Source organism: Dreissena polymorpha, chromosome 8 (genome assembly GCF_020536995.1).
Source record: "Dreissena polymorpha isolate Duluth1 chromosome 8, UMN_Dpol_1.0, whole genome shotgun sequence".
Lineage (NCBI taxonomy): Eukaryota > Metazoa > Mollusca > Bivalvia > Myida > Dreissenidae > Dreissena > Dreissena polymorpha.
This window is the reverse complement of record NC_068362.1, coordinates 65,099,338-65,125,621: the sequence shown is the minus strand read 5'-3', so window position 1 is coordinate 65,125,621 and position 26,284 is coordinate 65,099,338. Positions and strand designations below refer to the sequence as shown.

The window sequence follows — 26,284 nt, the reverse complement described above, 5'->3', positions numbered from 1 at the left end:
TCCCATATTTTCATAATGATATTCCTTGAAACAATTATCTAATTAACCTTTTACCACTTAGATATGTATATTGACGCATTAGGAGTCACATGGAAAGTTAAAAATTTAATTAAAAACCTTTATTACTAAATTCAAGTTTTAAAGGTGTCATTTCCAACCATTAATTACTGATGAGCAGCAAACACCATAAAATCTGTTCTGGTTTTATACTGTTTGCACATTGCCATTTTCACTTTGCTTTTAAGTGGGAAAGGGTTATACAAGATTTAATTCACCTTATTTTTCACAAACTTGTTATCAGCCATTTTTACTTTCGAAAAAAACTTCCATATTTTGAGTGATTAAAGCTATACAAATGGTGTGGAGGGAGATTATGGGAGATTACAGTTGACAAGGGTTGTGGCTCTTGTATTTCAATGAAATTTATAAAGCTCAAATTCAACCTGTGCATGATAATTACAGTTAAGTGAATTTAAGTATTTATAATATGATAATGGTTCATAAGTATTGAGTTCTTAAACAATTAACAACTGAGCATATACTAGTATCTGAATTCAATTTAAGAGCACACAGAGAAGGATTCCTTTCCTCATTTTTTAACTTTCCCAAATATCCATAAAAACCACTCAAGAAAGATGTCAAATTGATGCCAGTTACTAATGTTATGTAATATTTCATACAGAACTGCTGATTTTGTCATCTAGTTTATGGCTATTTGGGTGTTGAAACATGCCTTATCAGTTGATGTATCTTAAATTTATTATAGCAGACACAGTAAGGTGCCAGATTAGCCCTCCCAAATTAAATTAACTTTTTATGATAATTTAAACATTTATTATTTGACCCTATTCTCATTGGCAATCTTTTAACTTTGTGTAAATTAGAATAAATAATGGTTTGTTTATTTTGTTTAGTTAATACCATAGAAGAATGTGCTTAATTAAAAAAGTGCTTAAGGACGGTTTTAATAAATAATTATTGATAATTTAATATATGATTTAATTTATAAATTTAGTTTTGAGACAAGAGTCATTTAATAATGAATATACGAATTTAATTAATAATTTAATTTTAATCCATTGATCAAGGAATATTAAATCTAAGAATTTAATTTAAAACAGGTGCTTGTTGATCTATTTATAATATAGGAAGGTAATTTAATAAGGTGTTTTAGCTCAGGTTAAATTAAATACCACACAATACCTGAAAATTAGACAAAATTTTGTTTTATTACCAGGTATTGTGTGGTGTAAATGGTTGATTGGTTGTTTCTTGTCTTTTTGTGTTCATTTGCTGAAATATAACAATGAATTTATAAAAATGAAGCTCATTTTATTACAAAAAAAGGACTTTTGTATTATGGAAGTGTTTTAAAGTTATAATGTAACATTCATGTAACACACATAAATCATATTTTAAAGGTAACTGGCTTTTGGGGATGACAACTGCAGTTGTCTGTTATATCTTATGGAGAAATTGCCATTATTACAATATGCAGTAACAAGTCAACAGAATAGCCTGAATGTTGTTGGGTTAAAATGCTGATAGAAAGAAAAAGAATTCACCTATGAATCATTATAAATTGCATGCTTCTATGCCTTCTTGATAAATTCGATGAGGCCTATATATTTTGTATTAGCTCACCTTTTGCTCAGGTGAGCTTTTGTGACCGGTCTTTGTCCGTCGTATGTCCGTCTGTCCGTTCGTCCGTCCATAAACATTTGCTCGTAAATACTCTAGAGGCCACATTTCTCGTCCCATCTTCATGAAACTTGGTCAGAAGCTTTGTCTCAATGAAATCTCGGCCGAGTTCGAAACTGGGTTGTGCATGGTCAAAAACAATATAGGTCACTAGGTCAAAAATAAGACAAACCTTGTAAACACTGTAGAAGTCACATTTCATGCCCAATCTTCATGTAACTTTGTCAAAATGTTTGTCTTAATGATATCTTAGTTGAGTTCAAAAGTGGTTTTGATCCGTTGAAAAACATGGCCGCCAGTGGGCGGGCAGTTTTCCCTTTTTGGCTACAGAGAAACCTTGTAAACATTCTAGAAGTCACAATTTTTGCCCAATCATCATGAAAGTTAGTCAAAACATCGGTTTTATTGATATCTCGGATGAGTTTGAAAATGGTCGGGTTCAGTGAAAAAACATAGCCGCCAGTGGGCGGGGCATTTTTCTCTATATGTATATAGTGAAAATATGTGAACACAGTAGAAGTCACATTTTTGGCCCAATTTTCATGAAATTTTCTCAGAACATTTGTTTCCTTGATACGAGAGTTGAGTTCAAAAATGGTTCCAGTCAGTTAAATAACATGGCTGCTGGGAGGGGGGCAGTTTTCTTATTATGCCCCCCCTCCCTTTTGCAGAAGAGGGGGTATATTGTTTTGCTCATGTCGGTCCGTCAGTCCACCAGATGGTTTCCGGATAATAACTCAAGAGCGCTTATGCTAAGGGTCATGAAACTTTATAGGTACATTGATCATGACTCACAGATGACCCCTATTTATTTTCAGGTCACTAGGTCAAAGGTCAAGGTCACGATGACCCGAAATAGTAAAATGGTTCTGGATGATAACTCAAATACACTTATGCCTAGGATCATGAAACTTCATAGATACATTGATCATGACTCGCAGATGACCCCTATGGATTTTCATGTCACTAGGTTAAAGGTCAAGGTCACGATGACCCAAAGCAGTAAAATGGTTTCCGGATGATAACTCAAGAACGCTTATGCCTAGGATCATAAAACTTCATAGATACATTGATCATGACTCGCAGATAACTTTTATTGATTTTCAGGTCACTAGGTCAAAGGTCAAGGTCACGATGACCTAAAATAGTAAAATGGTTTCTGGATGATAACTCAAGAACGCTTAGGCCGAGGATCATGAAACTTCATAGGTAGATTGATCATAACTCGTTGATGACCCCTATTGATTTTTAGGTCACTAGGTCAAAGGTCAAGGTCACGGTGACCTGAAATAGTAAAATAGTTTCTGGATGATAACTCAAGAACGCTTATGCCTAGGATCATGAAACTTCATAGATACAATAATCATGACTCGCAGATGACCCCTATTGATTTTCAGGTCACTAGGTCAAAGGTCAAGGTAACGGTGACCTGAAATAGTAAAATGGTTTCTGGATGATAACTCAAGAACGCTTATGCCTAGGTTTATGAAACTTCATAGGTATATTGATCATGACTCGCAGATGACCCCGATTGATTATCAGGTCACTAGGTCAAAGGTCAAGGTCACAGTGCCAAAGAAGTATTCACACAATGGCTGTCAAGGTCGCGGTGACTCAACTTAGAAAAATGGTTTCCGGATGATAACTCAAGAATGCTTATGCCTAGGATCATGAAACTTTATAGGTACATTGATCATGACTCGCAGATAAAATAATGATGAAACTTGACTAGGATGTTTGTCTGGACAATATCTAGGTCAAGTTTGACATTTGGTAAAGATTGAATGAACCAACTCCTCTCAGGTGAGCGAACTAGGGCCATCTTGGCCCTCTTGTCTAAATTTAGAATAGCATATATACATATCATATGATTTGGTGTTCATCTGATATGCTCATTTGTTTTTTCAGTTTGGCAATGCCCAGGAGGGATTGACTGAGTTATGAGGTGCAGAAGAAGCACAGGCCATCTCCACATGATAAATCATCCCCAACAGTGCTTGATGATTATTTTCTGCTCGATGAGGATGAATCCATAAATAAGAACTGAGGATGATACTTCTCTCAACACTGGATTGTATGAAGACAAAGCACTTCATCGTGGTTCGTCACCATCAACAACAGTACCAGACTCAGCTTATGTTGGAGACTGTCAAGTTGAGATCACTGTGCCTATCAGGGTTGAGTGTTACATACTGAACATAGTGATCCAAAGCCATATATTGTCAATATGCAAGCTAGAGACCTGGACACTCTCTGTTTACATTCAGATCAAACCAAAACATATTTAAGTATGTGTTTATGAAGCAGGACACACTACTGTGTATCTTCATGGTAAGGAAGTTGCCCAGGACCATTATTTGTGGGAACAAATTTCTAGTGATTATCTTTTTGCCCTTTTTAAGCTCACCTGAGCACAATGTGCTTATATTGAGCTTTTGTGATCGCCTTTTGTCCGTTGTGTGATGTGTGTTGTTGTGTAGCGTCAACATTTGCCTTGTAAACAATCTAGAGGCATTATTAATTGTCCAAACTTCATGAAATTTGGTCAGAACATTTGTTTCCAATGATATCTTGGACAAAAAAAAAATTGTTCCGGTTTATTGTCCATAATAATGAAACTTGGTCAGAAGATTTGTCCCAATGATATCTTGGGCAATTAATTTTTTTTATGCCCCCGGTAGGGTGGCATATAGCAGTTGAACTGTCCGTCAGTATGTCAGTCAGTCTGTCCGTCCGTCCGAAAAGAACTTTAACATTGGCCATAACTTTTTCACTATTGAAGATAGCAACTTGAAATTTGGCATGCATGTGTATCTCATGGAGCTGCACATTTTGAGTGGTGAAAGGTCAAGGTCATCCTTTAAGGTCAAAGGTCAAATTTATGGCGTCTGTTCGTCCGAAAACTTTAACATTGGCCATAACTTTTTCAATATTGAAGATAGCAACTTGATATTTGGCATGCGTGTTTATCTCTTGGAGTTGAAAATTTATGCAAAAACATTTTTAACACTCTAGAGGAGGCCACAATTATTGTCGGGTCTTCATAAAACTTGGTCAAACAATGTGTCCCAATGATATCATGTTTTAAAAACATGGCCATCAGGGGTCGGGGCTTTTTTCCTTACATAGCTATGGTAAATACATGTTTACACTCTCAGTCACATTTATAGTCCCATCTCCATGATGAAAAATTCTTATGTGATTAGGATTTTTTTTTCAGCAACATTAATACCCTGCCTCATACGATAATGGTTCTTATTCTTACATGTTTGTTGCATGCATACCTTCAGAATATTAGCCGTTTTCTTCCAATATGTTATTTGTAATATCAACAACTTGCTTAATATGTGTAATGTTTGATTAATTGTTTGATAAATTGCTTAATTTTCTTTTATGCCAGGTGTATTGATATTTGTTCATGAATTATGAAGTTTTGATGAAATATCATTAAACTGTAAAAACTATGTTCATGCATTATTTTATTGCACAGATTTATATTGTTACTACAGAGATTTATAAAGAGACTGTATCACATTAATGGTTGCATAGGCTCCTCTGTAGAGCCAGGGCACATTTCATTAAGTTTATCATTATGTACAAAAGGGGACATACTTAAGGAGTTACGATTATGCTTTTTAACAACATATGGAATCCATAATATGTTCTTTTCATTAACTTTTTGCATTCTGGGCACTCAAACACAACTGACTGATTAATGTCCTGAACAAATTCACTATCACAATCATCATAATCGGCATACCTAGAAGTAAATCCAGATTTAAATACTCGTAATCCCATGACACAAAATCTGTTATAAGACATAGTGAAGAAACACAGAAAAGTGACTAAATACTTTGATCGATATGCTAAATATCGGAGAATGGCACAGTATACGGGTCTGAAGATTTCTATACATATACTCTAGATGGTAATGTTATTTATAATTGGTAAAATTGTGTATTGAATTTAGAGGTTATTAACGAGAACAAAGAACACATACAGCCGATAAGAGCAGACCAAGAATATATCCTCTCCAAAAGAAGAAGACAAATTTGTTCAGAGCTTTATTCAAATTATACTACAGGTAACTGGCATTGAGATTGATCAAATTTAAACACTGCAATTAAAATGAAAAACAAACATCTAATTAAAACAACCTATTATTCTGATTGCTCCTTTATCTTATTACAAAAGCCATCTTTATATACCGCCTTTTTTCAAACTGGAGCAGGATAAAATCCCTCAATAAAACAATGCAGCATATGATTTATTTTAATTGACACATTACAATTGAGTGATAATACGGCATACATTCTCATTTTAATAACACATAACAGTTTCAAATTACAAAAAGTGGATTGCGAAAGAGTTTTTTTAGATTTGTTGAAAAGCGTATTAACTAGTGTTGCAACCGACAAACAGTTGCGCGCTTAGACTTATCTCGCCAAAACCACTTGACGTTGGAGAGTTTGCAGATATTTTGCAAGCTGCCTATCTGTATAATCACATGAAACTTCATATATGGATAGATCTCACTGATGAGAAGTTCTGATGCACAAGAACTATAGCTATAGCCCCTGAATTACTATATTTATCTCGCTTTTTTATTGTGCGGGTCATACGTAATTACAATAAAGCCCATTGGCATCAAACTACGAACAAAGGTAGGTTGTGGTGTATAGAAGTGCAGCGCACAACTATCATAACTCAAGAAATCTGGCTTGCAGATTTCACAATTCTACCTCTTTGTTGGTTTCACCTTTGTTCTTGGTTACAAGTTCATGATTGAAATTAAGTTTTTACTACATTAAGAAAGGATGGGTTATATCAAATACTTGTTTCAGTTTTGTTTTGTATTTTGAATTTTATACACAATAATAAAAAAACGTGTCATCGCTTTACACGAACATCCCACACGACGATGGAATCAAGGCTTGTGAAGAATTTTTACATAATGGCAACATTAATAGCAACATAGTTTCTAAATTGTTACGACTTGTACTTGAAAATAACTATATTCAATTTGATGATGATTTCTATTTACAAAAAATGGGTACGGCTATGGGTAGTCCAATGGCGCCAGCATATGCCTCTCTATTTATGGGAAAACTTGAAAAAGACTTCCTTAAAATATGTGAACATAAACCGACACTGTGGTTTCGCTTTTTAGATGATATATTTATGATTTGGGACCACTCTTTAGAGAAGCTTGAATTGTTTATTGAAGCATTAAACCGTTTTCACCCCAACATGAAGTTTACGTATTCTGCTTCTAAGAAAATCGTGTCTTTTCTCGATGTGGCTGTTTCTATTAATGACGACTTAACACTTCAAACAGATATACACATAAAGGAGACCAATAACCACCAATATCTTGACTATACGTCATGCCACCCTAAACAGTGTAAGGACGGAATACCATACAGTCAGGCGAAGCGATATAGACGTATTATATCGGATGACAACAGTTTTAAATCGTCACTTCAAGACCTCAAGCATCATTTCAAAGAGCGAGATTATCCGGAAAAAATTATCGATTGTGCATTTGAAAAAGTTTCTGCTCTATCTCAAGAAGACGCATTACAGTACTGCAATAAAGCAAAAACAAAAGTTATCCCATTTACAGTGGAATATAATCCGTCATTGCCAAACATAGGAGCCGCAATAAACAAGTATTGGGACTTACTTAACCTGTCACAGAAAGAAGAAGTGAAAAGTGTGCATGAAACTTATAAGCCCATACTGGCGTTTAAAAGGCCTAATAATATAGGAAACTTCATTACACGTGCTCAGTTTACGAACAGTTTGAACAGTTCATGTGCGTCCAGTGCCTGTGGAAGAACACGTTGCTCCCATTGTAAATCCATACACGTTGGAGAAAAATTTAAAAGTACAGTAACAGGCGAGCAATTTAATTTACAGAAGAATATGAATTGTGCATCTAAAGATGTAATATACCTCATTACATGTAAACAGTGTAAGAAACAGTACGTTGGACAAACCATGCAACCGGTGTCAAAAAGAATGAACAGTCATCGATTTGACATAAGAAACTTTTCTAACCCTGAATTTTCAACTTCGGTCGCATCACATTTTAATGAAGATCACCACAGCGCAAATGACTTTTCCTTTATGCCAATTGATGTTGTTAATAACAACATAGATCGTCTATGTAAAGAAACTTACTATATACATAGACTTAAAACATTACACCCTAATGGTATGAATAACAAAGTTCTTTTTAACATAAAAGACTAGCTCTTCAATTTAATTAAGCTTACTTTTGTTTTTTCCTATTAGTATTTTTATATATAATTTTATAGGAAATTGTGTATTCTTGAATCCGAAAGTTAAGCTTAATTTAATTAACGTTCATTTTATTGACGTACATTTTCCCGCATTTTAATGTACGTTAAGTCAATGACGTAACATCCGCTTTCTGTTATTATTTGTATTATCCTGATGAAGGCGTAAGCCGAAACGTTGATAAAAAAGGAAAGAAAAATATGTGTTTTTGTTGGATTTATCATACTATACACAATAATAAAAAGTGATAAAAGTCATTGATGTAAAATGTCTGTTTAGAGAAAAAAAGCACAGGAACTAACTTTTGGGATATCATATCTTTATCAGGAAAATAAAAACAGTTAATAACTGCAACTGCAAATATAACTCAAATGTGCTTCAACATCATCGATACAATTGTAAAAGTGGTGTTGTGTTCCCATAAGTAAAACTGCTTATATTGGTTATGTTGTAATGTACTGTTACCAGTTATAACGCCACAAGTGCACGGTGTTGTTAAAGATAAAAAATCAAACAAATGCAGTTACAAAACAACGAACCTAACACACCCCGTTATTCAGGCATTTTGTGTAAAAACTTGTGGAATGTAACCGGTATACTAAGGTACAATATTGCACTGAAAATTGTTCCAAGAAAAAAGGTCGAGCTAAAAACTACCGAAACTGTTCACGGGAGTTTACAACAAATGAAATACAATTCCGAATGACAATAAGTATGTATCCAATGCTGTTGTCTTTCTTAATTGTATTTATCATCACCGTAATGGATAAAAGCAACGTTTGGATTATTAAAAGGTAAATGCAATATATATTTCGAGACAAGTCACTTAATACATTGAGTGAGTCTTGCACAATTATGGCACGTTTTAAATTCATTTTTACAGAAATATTGATATGTGGGTCTAATCTCTTACATAAAAGACATTATATTCAACTTAAGTTTCGGTACTGAGTTAAGAAAACTCAATAATTATTATTTGATTCAGAACCTTAACAAGAAAACACCAATTATTTAATAAAGTTTGGTGTCTTTATACAATGTAATATATCATAATGCATGTAGTCTGATTCCTCCCCCCTAAAACTCCCATGTTTTTTTTAAATGGTAGATCCCCCGTTGATCCACCGTTAAAATCCCGTTGGAGTTTCTTGCAAATGGGGCTTTCACGGGGGGGGGGGGTCCCCGTAAAAATCCCGCGGATTTTTTATTTAGATGGGGTTTGACGGGAGCCTCCGCCAAAATCCCATGGGTGAATAAAATCTACAAATACTTTATTTTCTTATTTAAGTACTTATTTATTACAATTATGACTTCAGCATGTGTATTTGTAAACACTGAAGCAGAAAACAAAGCATAATATTTAAATGACATTTTTTGTAAAATATAGGTAAAATTCTCCAGTCTGGAAAAAAACTCCCACGGGTGAAGTGCAATTCCTAAACGGGGGAGCCAAAACCGCGTTGGGACCCCGCGGGTGATGGCAACTTTATCATCAAATAACTCTACTTTCCAAAAACATTTTAACCCTTTTTTTTCAATTGTATGTATGTACTCATTGTCCCCTACAAATATGCAAAATTTCATAACAATTGTTCAATAAACAAAAAAATAAGTTTGCAAATAATCTGGATTTGCAAACTTGATCTGGATACTGTTAAATGACAAAATAAAACAGGAGATGTGTTTGTCACAAACACAATGCCCCATACTGCTCCATACTGCGCCGATTTAAAGCCACGTATTTGACCTTTTTGACATTGAAGGATGACTCTGACCTTGACCTTTCACCACTCAAAATATTCAGCTCCATGAGATACACATGCATGCCAAATATCAAGTTATATCTTCATTATTGCAAAAGTTATGACCAAGGTTAAAGTTTTGGGACAGAATGACTGACAGACAGACACATACAATGACAGACATGCCTAAAACAGAATACCCCAATCATTCGATCCGGGGGCATGATCAAATGTTTCAGATTCACACATTTTCGTTGTAGTTATGATATGTTAGAGTAAACAGTAATACTGAACATTAACCATGCTCTAAAATATCCATTATATGCATCTTTTGACGATTTAAAAACATGAATACTATAAAGCGTTGCAACACGAAACGATTGAATTATTTGGAGAGTTCTGTTTTTGTTGTTATATTTTGTGATACTACGAGGATTACTTATATAAAGTATACAACACACCACGCAGTGTATGAGCACGAATTCCCGAGTGGTCTGAGCGATAGACTTTTACTCCAGGGGTCAGTGGTTCGAGCCCAGTTGAGGGTTACTTAATTTTCTTTTTTTTAATTGTATTCTTGTTTTTTTTTTAACTTATGCTTTTTAGATCCAATGTTTACATTTATCAATATAAAGCATTAAATGGCAAACGTCAATACATGTCAAAATCTGTGAAAAGGCCCCTTTAATGACTTACCAGGTATTTACGATTGCCAAATGCAGATCAATGTTTTATGTGTCCACTTATTATTTCAATCTGCCTATAAGGTTTCTTTTTTATATATCATCAGTCATTAATCAGCAAATTATGGTGTTTGGAAACCACACCGCGGCATTACCATAACGACATATTACGTTGTTTAATTTGCAATTAACCAATCCTATGGATGTACGCTTATTCTACTTGTGTGTCGGCCGCCAAACCACTTTTTATTGTGAACATTTTAAATATATACCAGACTAAATAAACATAATTGTTGGCAAAATATATCATAGTCAATGTCTTTTATCTCAAGATTAATTACAACTTGTTTATCTTAAATTGCTATTGCCAAGTAATTTCAGCCTGTGTGGCACGATATGATGTTATGTGTATATATATTTTTTTTAAAGATTTGTCTTTATTTTTACCAGACTATATGTGTTATGAGAAGATTTGTTTAATACTGGTACAAAATTGTATATTTATTGTTATCAAGTGACAAGTATATATTTCAAATCAACGCACTCAACTTTCTATATTTACAGTTATTTAAAGATAGGAACTCGTAGCATGGCGACCCATGTGGATGTGTGCGGATTTTGTTTCATAAAGCCCGTATTTGGATTTTGTGAGAATTGTAGTTTACGACTTTGTGACACTTGCTTTAATGTCCATACGAAAGCATCCGGTCATATTACCTTCTCGTTGGATAACACACTCCCAGATACAGTAGCAACAGTTGTCCGAAACTTGGACATCCACGAGCAAAAATGCTCATCACATACCACCGAAAACGTTTCATTTTATTGTGAAATCCATGATAAACCTGTTTGTGGGCGCTGTATGCGTTTGAACCACTCATCTTGCCTCAAAAGTGTGATAGACCTTCATGATATATCATTTAATGAACAACAGACAAACGAATGTTTTTCACATTTTGACAAATTAAAGGAAGAGATTCAAGAGATAGAAAAAAGTGTCACGGAAAACATCAAAACAGTAGGCGATTTAAAAGAAACGTACATGAATGCAATTAAGGCTTACCGCAAGAGACTCGACGATAGGCTGAACATGTTGCAGTCAAAAATAGAAAGTGCGGGAAAAAGTAAATGCGACGAAAACGTCGAAAGACTGCAAAATATTGCAGACGAATGTAAGGAAACATACGCCCTTATTGACAAGAAACGAAAATTGATTGAAGAATTATTAAGAAACAAACAAGAGCGCAACCTATTTATAATTTCAAAGGGACTAGATACAGAAATAACTGTAATAAAAGGAGTTCTAAGACAAGCAAAGCTAGACAACCACGTCGTTCGATTTGGTTTTGAAGAGAATTCATCACTGGAAAGAACACTGCTAAACGACATTCACGAGTTTGGAACGCTTCAAGAGACTTGTGATGGAAGTGAAATGGAACCTGAAACAACACTTGAAGTAGAGGTGAGGTTTTACTTACATTGACTTTCTTTGCAGACAATATTAATTTTTCCAATTCAGATTCTAAGGTATCAACATTTAGAAAATTTAAATAAGTTTTAAAGGTATCGACGTATTGAAAATGTAATGGCGTTGTGACTTTCTTCTCTAAATTAAGTTATCACATCTGGCATTATAGAGACTTAGGCGCGAGTACTTAATGTTAATCCCAATGTTATTATATAAATAAAACATACACACACACACACACACACACACAGTATATATATATATATATATACTAGTTTTTTTTGTTCTTTTGTTATGCTTTGGAAGCATATATGATTTTCGTTTTACTAACCGTGTATTCGGTAAATATATTGTAGCAAAGTGGTGCGAATATCAACGTGTTTTGTTGGAATACTTGGATAGTAAAGTTCGCACATATTAAAATAAGTTAAAGTTCGCTGATAAAAAAATCTTTATTCACAACTTAATTCAACAGGCGTTACTACATTGTTTACAGATGAAAATAAATACCAAAGCCCTTGCAATTAATAATAATAAATTGTTAACGAGAGTTAATAAAAAATTTCATGACATCACCGGGCATGCGATATCAAAAATGATACCCGCGGTATAAACTGTTAGCTACGTGCTTGGATTGCTGAGATAAATGTCTGTCTCAATATTATGTGTGTCTTTTGAAACCAGTGTTATTTGCAACCAGTTTGAATTAATTAAAATTATTGTGGTTCTCGATCTACTTATCTGAACCTACGTTTATGTAACAGAAGATCGTAAATATTAATGAAATACCAAATGAGACGACTATTGGCATGTAAGTGCTCAATGATGCGGGCGTGACAATTGCAAAACGTTATTTTGTTGAATGTCATATACGTTTATCATTTCTTTACTTTCAGAACAATGTGCAAGCATCGGTAAGTATCGATACTCCATCTTTATCTTGATTATAAGTTTTTGAAGCATATCTTAAAAAGCTCTTGTAGTTAAAGTTGTATAAACATAATTTTGCGTTTAAAACGATAATTGTATTAAAATGCGTGCGTTTATAAAACCAGGTTTTCCGAAGGAAAAAACTGATTATAAGATTGGCGATGTCGGTGGGCGGGCTGGCGGGCTGGCTGGCGGAACAAGCTTGTCCGGGCCATAACTTTGTCGTTCATTGTCAGATTTTAAAATCATTGGGCACATTTGTTCACCATCATTAGACGGTGTGTCGCGCGAAAGAATTTCGTCGATATCTCTAAGGTCAAGGTCACACTTTGAGTTTGAAGGTCAAACATGGCCATAAATGAGCTTGTCCGAGCCATAACTTTGTCGTTCATTGTCAGGTTTTAAAATTATTTGGCACAATTCTTCACCATCAGTAGACGGTGTGTCGCGCGAAAGAATTACGTCGATATCTCTAAGGTCAAGGTCACAATTTGAGTTTGAAGGTCAAAAATGGCCATAAATGAGCTTGACCGGGTCATTACTTTGTGATTCATTGTGAGATTAAAAAATCATTTGGCACATTTGTTCACTATATTTAGACGGTGTGTCGCGCGAAAGAATTACGTCGATATCTCCAAGGTCAAGGTCACAATTTGAGTATGAAGGTCAAAACTGGCCATAAATGAGCTTGTATGGGCCATTACTATGTCATTCATTGTGACATTTTAAAATCATTTGGTACATTTGTTCACCATTATTGGACGGTGTGTTGCGCAAAAGAATTACGTCAATATCTCCAAGGTCAAGGTTGCCACAACTAAAAATAGATTGATTTTGAAGCAACTATGTAACTATGAACAATCAGTTACAATGCACATTTTGATTTTGAGTTGTCTCTCTTTATCAGACTTTTTATGCCCCCAGTTAAACTGTCCGTCAGTATGTGTGTATGTGTGTATGTCAGTCTGTCCGAAAAAAAACTTTAACGTTGGCCATAACTTTTGCATTATTGAAGATAGAAACTTGATATTTGGCATGCATTAGCTTGGGGATTTAGGTTCATTTATCAGCAAAATCTTGCAAACTTGTAAGCAAGCACCAAATTTTCCATGAATGTAGCTTAATATGTGCTCTTTCCAAAAAAACCCGTTAGCCACCAAAAATAATAACATGGCGGCCATTTTTTTCCAAAATGGCGGCTGCATTACTGTGTATACAATTTTTATTGAAAATCAAGGTATTTGCACTCGGAGACTATTGCAAACAAATATTATTCAGGTTGCTTTGTTGTAAAGAATGTTTAAAAGATACAATTTATTCTTCTTTGACATTTAGATGTGAAATATTGTACATTTGAATCAAAATTGTCGCAATTTGCACAATAATTGTGAACCACATATGTACGTATATATCACAATAAAGTAATAATATAAAGACAATACACACACATGTTTGGCACACATAAACAGCTGTGTTAAAAAATGTTGAATAAATAAGTATATATAGCATTTAAAAAGAAAACTATTTTACACCTAGGGGTGCGCTTATTATGGATTTATTGGTATCAATTGTTGGACAGTACCTTCCAAAAATAAAAATAACACAATATAAACCACAATCATCACCTTTGTCATAAAGACTAGTTTGAACTTCAAGATTATTAATAAAAGTTTATTGTAAATCTAGAGGAGCAACATCATTACTTGAAGACTTATATTTATTGACTCTAAGTTATGTGTGATCAATCTTGTTTACTGACTTGAAATACTAGCAGGGTTATTCAAAACTTCTCTCCTTATAATGTTTATGAACTTTCTTTATTCACATATATTGTTTAAGGATCGTTGGGTGTTTTAATATGGTATGATTAAACGTATGATCTTATTAAGACATTTACTGGCACTTTATTGTAATTGGTACTATTTACATACGCCCTACAATCAATGCAGATTATGAAACTCATAGTCCGAAGATTTCTTTATATTGAATATGTAACTTGGCTGATAAAATGGCAATCTATATTGCAACTCTCTTAGTTTGAGATAAATAAATGATGTAAACACTCGTCAATAGACTTTATCAAGATAAATACGGATAAAACCCCAAACACGTGTTGTTGACGTCCTAACATTTAACCTGTATATGTATATCAGGTGATTTTACAACATGCGATCATTCATGTGACGAGGTGACCTAAACATTAGATAATTCAAATAGTATCTGTGTTTTAGATATTTAATTTATAGAACGCGGGATGATAAAATCATGGTGTCCCTTTCTATAACATGTGATATTCAGATAAAGGTTGCAAGCTATTAGCCAAGTCAGCATTTAATGTTGTGCATGGATATTCAATCATTTCATTGATTTGCAGTATACAAATAACACGCTGACCCCAAAATATAAAACCTAGTGAAAAACTTCATAATAACGTTACGACTCAATTTTCTTGAACTCGCAGTAAGGATTGTTACGTTACTTTTCAGACAAGGTCTAGTATCGTGCTATTTGCGAAAACAAAACCATATTTTTCAAAACTAAACATATTTTAATCAATAAATGTAAACAAGAGTTTATTTAAATGTATTGACCTCGGATGAAGAGTCCTCAAATGTGTCAATCGCATCTTGTGAGTGATAGGTGACACGCGTGATTCAATCATCACTGGATAATTGTAGGTAGCAATTAGCTGCTGATTATATCAGCTTGATATACAGAAAACATACCTATGATAGTAGATTCGTGTATTTCAATACATTTAAATAAACATATGTTGTAAAGTTTAGTTGTGTCTTAATAGACTGAAAGGAGATATGATTCTTGAACTTCCGTAAAAATACTCTACATCAATATAATATGTTTGTGATTTTGTAATATCTTCAATACCGTTTACGTAGTTGTTCACAAACAAATGGAAATAATAACTACAAATGAAAAAGTATACGTACTGAGGTACCAGTAAACCTATTGTATATACTTGTAATTTAAAGAAATTGAAGAGGTGTGATCACAAAGAAGTCACAAGGGGGAAAAGTACGTTGACTCTGGAAAAGTGACATGCATAACTTAGTGACAAATCTTTAAAAACATACATAATAATACACACACTTAGTATTGCTAGTGGGGCTTTTCAACACAAAATATGTATAAAAACCGTTTTTTTTATTTCTTATACTTCTCATATAAAGGATACATATGTAACAATATTCATTGGGTTGAATTCCTAGATGTGTATTATTTTGTTTTCGATCCCTGTGAGCATTGTTATCAATCTTTCACAAATTCTCAATGACTTACTTTCACAATATTATTATACGGGACACATGCAATAATCAAACTCTCAGCTATATGACAGCCAGGGTCGGTAAGCGAATGTACTAATAAAAGCTCCAATCATTCAAGAAGAACAAGGCAGAGTTAACAGGTATTTCAGAAAGAACTCCGCGGTAATGACCATACAAATCATATGACAAAATACCGCAAGTTGTTCCACAATTAATGAAACTAAGGCAATCGAAAGCGCATAACAATATATCATATTTGTCAGTTGCAAACATGCACTCATCTTCTTCTGAATGCATATGACAGCAAAGCAGGAAACCGTTTCATCTATCACAACCGCATACTTTGCAAGCTCATTGCTCATTTTGAATTCGTATCAACACCGACATTCGCAAAGTTTTATTAGAATTTCTAAACAAATGAATTCGCGTTGGATATGCCATTGCTTTTATATAACGGGTTCAGCTTTGCAAATTGCGATTCAGTACAATCTGGCATCTGCACGTTATCAATAGTGTAAAAAGCGTTACATTAAAAACTTCTTCAATCATGAATATCGTACAAAGAAATTCTCTGCATCGCCCTATATTTTTTTTCAAAACAAACATCAATTGATAAATATGTTCACACATGCACGCATGCAATTAATAATGTGACCTGCGCGCATGCAATTAATAATGTGAACTTCATTTAACTTCACTTCAAAGACGAACGTGTCCTGAGACTGAAACAATGACTGTGTAATGGGAAAATGCCAATAATCATACCATCAGTGTGTTTATTTGCAAGTATGACCATCCTAGATACATCTTGTCTGTGTTCTGTATCAGTGTTGATTCCTAAAATTGAATGTCATAAACGAAGTCAAAAAATAAAATATATGATCGTTCATAATCCGATTTTAAATCCAATCAGTTCATGCTCTTGTTTAAAATCCTAACATGGTTAGCTAATTGTTTGGATTCAACTCTAGTTTTAGTTTGTTGTTAACGGAACTTTCATTGATACTTGCATTTACAATCGCTAGAAATAATAAAATATACAAAAAATGCATTCAAGATGATATCAGTCAGTAAGGATTTTAATATCAAAATAAGGTACGAAATTGTATTGTTCTTCATGTAACTAAGCTTTAATTTTAGAACATGTTTAAAGGAATCAAAATTCATAGTTCTAAAGTTTAAAGTCATTTTTGTCACACAAACTGAGGCTGGCTGTTTTATATATATATATATATATATATATATATATATATATATATATATATATATATATATATATATATATATATATATATATATATATACAGGGTACATATTTTCCCGCAACATCAACTGGTCTGGATTTAAATGGGGAAAAAGTGTCCGAACAATTATATCCGAAATCATGACAAATTACGTTTAAATATATACCATTGATTTTGCCATAATAAATGTACAAGTTAAAATTTCCTTGGGCATTTTTTTTTAAACGGAACATACGGGTTTCTCATTTTTTTTATCATATGCTATTTCATTGTTGTTTCGTGTGCTGTTTTATCTGACTTTTTTCATCGTTGTCAATATTATTAATCTGCGTAAGTCAATACCGATGTTTTATATCGTTGTCGACTCGACAATAGCATACAACATGCACTGAACCAAACAAATGTCTGTGCGTAGGTTGGCTACTGACAATAATAAAACCAACTAGTTAAGAAATAATTCGTGTACGTTAGGCCTATAGTTTGTTGTCGAATAACCCACGGCCGATAGTTAAGATGCGTTAGGATTTAATCATAATAGCGAAGCACGAGTTATTTGAAACCACGCATCTAAACTTCCGGTCGTGGGTTATTCAACAACAAACAATAAAGTACATGAATTATTTCGATTCTAACACGATTGTTTCTAAAGATTTATACAATGTATATTATTTTTCTTGTGTACTATTTTATGTGAAGTTCCGCCCATAAAAATAACTTTCGGCTGTTCTGTCGATTAGATCCGCGACTTTCATTCATTTATTGCCGGATTATAAAGCTGGTGGAAAATGTATGTTTTGTTAAGTTACAGCGCGTGCTTTCAGTGTATAAGGTCCGCCCACAATTATTGCAGAATATCCGATTTTCTCTTTTGTTTATATGAAAGTTTACTGTATCATGCATGAAATGCACAATGTCCACGAGGATAACATCGAGGTTTTCATCTCCGAAGTAACTGTCAACGATTGTGTCGTGGACACATACACATTTCATACCGATTAGTGTGCAAGGTATAAGCCCTTGAAATTATCGATTGATATTGACACGGGGTTATTCACGCATGACTAATACACAACCGCGCGAATCTTCGCTGCTTGGGGTCATATTCTCAGGGGGGCACGCGTATACGGGAGCTTACCGCGTTTAAGTAAGAAAGTTGTTGCAAAACTTCAAAGATGGCGTCGTTTAAGTGTTTTTCGTGAAGGAGTAGCGGATATTTTCACCCGGTAAGCCAGTTAATATTTATATTTCTTTTAAATGAATAAGCCCTTTCGGCTCTACGGTGTTTGTGCTCCCCTCGGTTTTTTGTTTCAAAACCGTAGACGTCGGAATAAAAAAGTTATTGAAGCAAAACCGTCGACACATTTGTTGTTTAATTTCTTGACCTTCGAGATGTTGGATGTTCGAATATCATTTTCTCTCATAATAAACAGTATTTGTGCATGTGTACAGTAAAATATAACATAAATCACGAATATTTTATTATCTCGACGCGTTGTTATGTCTATTAATTCATTTAATACCGAATTATAACGGGTTAACCCCCATTTTTGGAACTAAACTTCCTTTTAAGCACATTTTGGGACCTGACTTCCAAATGATTAACAGCTCTTTCCTATGTTACAAGGTTTTATGCGAAATAACTTTCGTGAATGAATTCCGCATTGGTGCGAATGTCTTGGAAAACATTTTCTTTTGAAGAAATCAAGAGTTTTCTTTTTTCTATTAATTGTTTTATTATTAATTTGTATTATTATATGTTTTATCGCGTACTTAACGCTAACATTTAGTGTGTGTAATATAAGACATTCGACGGTATTATAAACACAGTGTAATTCTTACCTGTTTATTTTAACACATATGGACATATTTATGTTTGAATATGCATCCAACGGAATACTATGCTTACTATTTCCAGATATCTAGACGCCAGTTATATATGTGGAGGATGCCAAGATTAAAAAAGACGGCGTAACGAAGTGTGTACCGCTCTAGAATGCGATAGGTACATGAAAACCCAACAATCAAACAAAAAAGATTACGTCGAAGTACCTTGCCAAACAATCACATACGTGCAATAAAAGTGTAATGAAAAACATAAGAGGGTAAAGCCGGTTTGATACTAGTATAAGGTTGATGTAACCAAATACTGCCATTGTTGCGATTCGGAATACATGAAGCAATTTGGAATACCTGACATCTGCTTAGAAGATGCATATCGGTGGATGTTTTTTTTATGATACTTAAATATGAATTGTTTATTTAATACAATGACATTTGACGCGTTTTACCATAACGATACTGATACATGTATGTGACTTTGATGTGACACATTTTGGACGACCTTCTTTTAAACCAGTTCTGAGTTGGTCACTATATTATAATCGCAAAAAGTGAATTTGTAGTGGATAGAAAGATTTGTGCAAATGCAATACACGATATGATTTCAGTAGAAGTGATCAATATAATTTTTATACATGTATGTTTTTTCTCTTTTATACCTATGTGAATACATATTATTTATGACTGTTTTATTGAGGGAATAAAGTATTGGTTCACTTAGAAAGATTATTTCGTTCGTTCATAATATTGCCTTCTAATCATAAGAAATGTTAATATGTCAAATGCATAACGAATTAAATCCGACCCAAATCTTTTTTTTATCATGTATGTAAGTGCTGAATACAATTGAAAATTTATGCAGAGACATCGTAGAAAGAAATGACGTAACACAGATAATGGTTTATTTTCATAACAAAGTGAGAAACTAGCATCATGACATATGCGGAATAAAACGTGTAAGTAAGTAGCACTCATAGCAATTATATGTCAGACGTGTCTATGTTGACTTTATAAATAAAACAAAAACACTACAAACATCAGCTGTACATGTTTTGTTATGTTCGTGTTTTTTATTTGCTGTTTTAGTCCGGCTCTGTTGAAGGATTCTTTCTTGCATATTCTACATTTAAACTCATGTGGTCCATGAATGGGGCATGATATCTCCATCCTCCCCTGATGTAAAATTCCTCATTACATATACTGCAACGAAAGATGCACTTATTTTCGCCCTTTAACCTGCATCATATGAAAAGACAGTAAAAGAATGGTTATAAAAAGTTCATAGCAGAATAAGGTCGACACGTAATAAAATACATGAAAATAATTATAATATTACTGAAAGATAAACGTTCTATTATCTCGTACATCAGCCACCACACAACCCATCTTCTTGAAAATAGGTGAATTGATTCAATTGGTCGGCCGGTTTTTCGAACAGCATTATTATTATTCTACAGTAAGTAACGTGATTAAGAAAACACTTATATTGCACCACGTAACATGCTATAAAACTATACTATTGAAGTACACATATACACTTTATTTAAGATGGGTAGGTATATCATGTCAAGCTCTTTTACATATGAAAGAGCTGTTTGTCATTTGGAAGTCAGGTCCCAAAATGTGCTTAAAAGGAAGTCAGTTCCAAATAAGGGGGTTAAACCAATAATGTTTGCCAATAAATAAATTATCAGTGATAAAACGGCGTCGGTAAAATGAAATAATCATGATTTTATTTATATTTTACTGTTCATGTGTGTTAATACTGTGTATTATAAGAGAAAATGATATTTGTACATCCAATTTCTCGAACGTCCCGTAAGTAGACAACAGATTTGTGGACGGTTTTCCTTCCTTCAATAACTTTTTTATTCCGACGTCTTCGATCTTGAAACAAAAAACCGAGGGAAGCACACACACCGGAGAGCCGAAACGGCGTATTCATTTAAAATAATTATAAATACAAAGGGGCTTACCGGGTGAAAATATCCTCCCTTCCTTTAAGAAAATCCAACAAACGACGCCATCTTTGAAGTTTTACAACTTTCTCACTTAAACGCGGTAAGCTCCTGTATACGTGTGCCCCCCTGATTCTGATACTAGTCGGCTGACTTGCAATAAACTGGTCCTGACCGGTTTAGAGACTGCAACGAATGGTTTATCACACCTAATCGAGAAAAGAATGTAATTAGGATGTGTTAGCATGTGCACTGTGTAATCGATTTCATGACATATGTTACTATATATATATATATAACTCTAAGCTCTACAAGCCTTAATTGTCACATATACTAATACTCATGGCTAAATTACCCAAATAATACTAGTTTAAGATAAACCCAACTTAGACATCAAACTGAGACCGGAAACGGCTGCCATCTTGAAAAAAAATCGACGCCATCTTCTATCTTCGGGTGGCTAAAAGGTTTTTATTAAAAACGCACAACAAACTTAGTTTTTATACCAAATTGCATGTTTCCTTACTGATTTTCTAATTATTATGCATACTTATGTAAGCTGCCCAACTTGTTCACATGAACTGAGACCAGAAATGGCGGCCATCTTGTAACTGGAAGCCATCTTGAATTTTTGACTTACTATCAAAAGTGTGTATCAAACTTAGTGTTTATACCAAATGGCATGCTAAATTGAAGATGTGCACAATTTTTACGCACAGTTGCTTAAGATATACCCAACATGGCTGTATAGATGGAATCGGAAATGGCGGCAATCTTGAAAATGGCCGCCATTTTGAATTTTTGTGTGGCTAACGATTTCTATCAATAGTGCATATCAAACTGAGAGTTCATGCAAAATTTCATGCTTGCTTACATATTTGCATGATTTTTATGCTAGTTCTCCTAGCTATCAGTCACAAAAAGCAAATTAACAAAACAATTGCTTATCTTTGTCTTCTGTCAATATCATCGTTCCAAAAAGCTGTACAGCACTATGCATATACCTAAATAATATCGTTCAATAATAGTATAAAGACTACCTCTATGTCGCTGTGATTCTTGAATGTTAAAGTATGCATGTTACGTGTTACAGCTGTTTCAATATTGTTTGAATAGATTTTCATGTAATTTTAATTAAAACTTGACACCCTCGTTTTCATTCCAGTTCATCACAGATGATTCTAATCCTGGACCCAGTTCTTGTGTTCAAAGTTTCGAATGTCGTCCTGTCAAAGGTATATCGGTGCTTAGGTTCAAGGATCGCGGAAAAGGGTGGGGTTATAGGCTAGACAAAAAAGATGCAATCGCCTTCAAAGTTGACAAAGATATCGTTCTTACACATATTTATATCTATGGTAACTGCAAGGAGGATGGAAAGCTGGAGGTGTCCGTAAGTTTGGTTAAAGAAATTCAACATGAGCCGCTGTCAATGTCGAAAGTGCAGCTGCTATGTGAAGTGACTCATTCCACTGGATGGTATGAAGTAGAGGTTGAAAACGGTGAGGGTTCATATGGAATAAAAATCAACGCAGGGGTTGTATACCACATTGTTGTAGAGATCAAGGGTAAGAATTCGTACTATGGAAGACATGGTTATACAGACGTGATTTCAGATGGGACGACATTTATTTTCAGTACAAGTTATTTATCGACAAATAACACAAATGTGGACATGGGGCAAATCGCTGGATTAAGATATTGCACCATTCCTGATGAGTGACTCATGAGGGACAATAAACTTATTACTAGCAAGTCTATCCGTACCATCAGCTCATTTAATGAATATATATTAATTTTGGAAGTGAAAAAAAACAAAAAACACACATGTGTTATATGTCAATATATAGTTATCTGTGTATTCTGTGGGATAGCAGCAAGTCTTGACAAACTAAAAAAAATTTTCGGTTGGATTACCTAAATCTGCAAGTAAAGCAGTGAAAGACAAAATTCAAAGTAAACAAATACAATATATATTTGGCAATTCAATAAAGCAAACAACATGTCATGTTCATTACCTGGTGCATTTGTAATAAGATTATGCAGTCCCCTTCAGACTTTGACTGTTGAGTAATTTTATTAAGTATTTGAGCGTATTTCATTTCAAATTATCCAGATTTCATTTAAAATTGTGTACATGTATCAGTACAATTTAATATGTTTGTTGGTATAGTAAAACACAACGTGAAGCCATTTGATTATGATAATTTGTTAAGAGTTTATAGGTGCTTTTATTTATTTGTATAGCAAGATTTGCAATTTCATAAATTGACAGAATACTGCTGTACTTTTTTATGGAGTTGATACTGAATTACTAGTGTACTAAACATGTTATATTTCAGGCTTTTTCCGCCCAATGCCACGGGTCCGAAATTCGGCCCCATTCCCAATGCAAATCTGGTTGTTTTTTTCCCAACTGAAAAAAAATTCCCAATTCCAAATTTTTTTTTATTTTTTTTTTAACCTTAAAATATATAAGTTAACCTGATCCGGTGTACAAAATAGAAAGTATTGCATAATTAAATTATTTGTTGCCTTGAATTTGTTTTAAAAACTGTAAAATATGTTAATGATTATTTAAGACTTTCCTTATTTTCCTCAAAATCCGGCGCTTCGCGCGATTTTTTTCACCTCAAAAAAGGTCAGGCCTTTTCCCCAAATTCAGATTAAACAAGATGCGTTTGTGAAACACAATGTCCCCCTATATGACGTTTGACCTTAAAGGATGACCTTGACCTTGACCCTTCACCACTCAAAATGTGCAGCTCCATGAGATACACATGCATTTCAAATATAAAATTGCTAGCTTCGATATTGCAGAAGTGACATTACATGAGCCATTTTGACCCATATATTTGACCTTGAAGGATGACCTTGACCTTGACCTTTCACCACTCAAATTGTGCAGCTCCATGAGATACACATGCATGCCAAATATCAAGTTGCTTTCTTCAATATTTCAAAAGTATTAATAAAATAAGCGATTTGGGCCACATATATTTGACCTCTGACCTTGAATGATGACCTTGACCTTGACCTTTCACCACTCAAAATGTGCAGCTTCATGAGATACACATGCATGCCAAATATCGAGTTGCTATCTTCAATATTGCAAAAGTATTCATAAAATGAGCGATTTTGGCCACATATATTTGACCTCTGACCTTGAATGATGACCTTGACCTTGACCTTTCACCACTCAAAATGTGCAACTCTATGAGATACACATGCATGCCAAATATCAAGTTGCTATATTCAATATAGCAAAAGTTATTGCAAAATGTTAAAGTTGGTGCAAACCAACCAACCAACCAACAGACCAACCAACAGACAGGGCAAAAACAATATGTCCCCCACTACTATAGTGGGGGACATAAAAACCTGCACTTATTACACATGTTCATAATATTTTGTAAAATTTTAATAATAAGTTATCAAAATAGTCGTTATTTACCAGTTAACGGCTTCTTTGAAATATAAGAAACACTATTTACATGCGATAATTTTTCCCAATTGAGCCAATTTTGCGATTATTTTTTTCCCAAAATGGGGGTTTTCACGACACGAAATTCCCCTTAATTCCAGTGTGGCGTTTTCCCAAAATTGAGCGGAAAAAGCCTGTATTTGTATGCTCATTATATTGTAATGTTATTATACGTGTAGCGTTCATTAAGATATACTAAATAAATCCATATGGGCATGATATTGGAAACTAAAGACAATTTTATATACCACAACAAACATCGTTGGGTGTATATTGTTATTTGTAATGAAACCACTGCTTTATTTACATGTCTAACCAGATTTGATATGCATCTAATCAATATCGGTAACAACATGGACACAAAAACCATAAATACACATTTATGTTAATACATACACTTTGTTTTGATTATGCACACAATGGTTTGTTTATACAGTTTTTGAGAGAACAATCTTCCCGTAAACACCACTGAATGAAGCAGACTTCATGCCTGTCACTTCGGTTGTACTATTTAACGTTCTGCATAACAACACCGTATGTGTCGTTCGATAGTGTTTAAGTACGTTTTACACTGCTTCGCTCCTTAAAATCTTTGGACTCATGCTTGTCAAGTCTGAAAAACAACAGAATAATAATACATTATAACTTAAGTTCTTTCACGGCCTTTGTGTTTATGTACACACAAGGTGTGTACAAATGACAATGAATGAAGACATTTAAAAAAGACAATACATAATAGACAGCTAATATTATATTTTAACATCACATATACATTTGTTAAAAAACAATAGATGAATCTTAAATAGTGTGGTTTATTTAATATGTTCATATTAAAATAAATTAGTTTGAATAATACACAATGCATTCTGAATCCAATAATGTAATATTTGGTTAAATTGATATATTATCTGTGCAGACTAAAGCACGTGTTCTTGAATCGCATAAAAATATGTTCATACCGATTGCTGGATGTAATTTTAGTACACACTTGCCTTGGACATTTATCACTTGCATGGGCACACAAAGTCTTGGAGTACAGGATCATCATCATCATGCTTATCTACAATGACAATTAGGCATATATTTAAGGATACTAAACATGGAATTTAAAACACAAAATATGCATGCATAAATTGTTTCCAAAAATTGTAAAAGACTAATGAAATTTGTAACATTAATATAGCTAGTGTGCTTTTTGCATAAACACCTGTTACATAAGGTGGAGTAAACGTGCTCACCAGTTATGAAAATGCGAGTTAATTATCGAATGTTGATGCATATATTGCGATTGCCTAATGGAAGGATTAGGGTTGATTAAGGGTTTATTCCTTGAATACTGATTAAGATTCATTATCGTATACATTTTGTATTTCGTATGTAAATTAACTTAGTGTCAGCTTATAAAACCACTTTGATACCTTTGAGAAAAAAGTAATATTGGTACATAAACAAACGTAAGTGTATTACTGACTAACTAACTAACAAGCAAATTTACTGTCCTTCATAAGAACTTATGCCTGTTATCCCTTTAATGAATGTTTTAAGATTTTCATTTTAAAGCATGATTTCTTTTTCGGGGAATGTTCTTTAACAGTGAAAATTCGGTTAGCCGAAATAAATGTATCGTTTCAATACACTTCTAACTTTC

The 26,284-nt window shown here is 33.8% G+C and overlaps 1 long non-coding RNA gene across 1 annotated transcript in view; it reads left to right on the top strand.

Annotated features, from left to right (window-relative positions):
• The window catches only part of LOC127842807 (uncharacterized), a 48,392-nt gene extending 23,367 nt beyond the window's left edge, over positions 1-25,025 (top strand). Inside the window, exon 2 of the long non-coding RNA XR_008031882.1 lies at positions 22,321-25,025. This is a non-coding gene — a long non-coding RNA (uncharacterized LOC127842807). The remainder of the gene's footprint in view (positions 1-22,320) is intronic.
• The last annotated feature ends 1,259 nt before the right edge of the window (positions 25,026-26,284 follow it).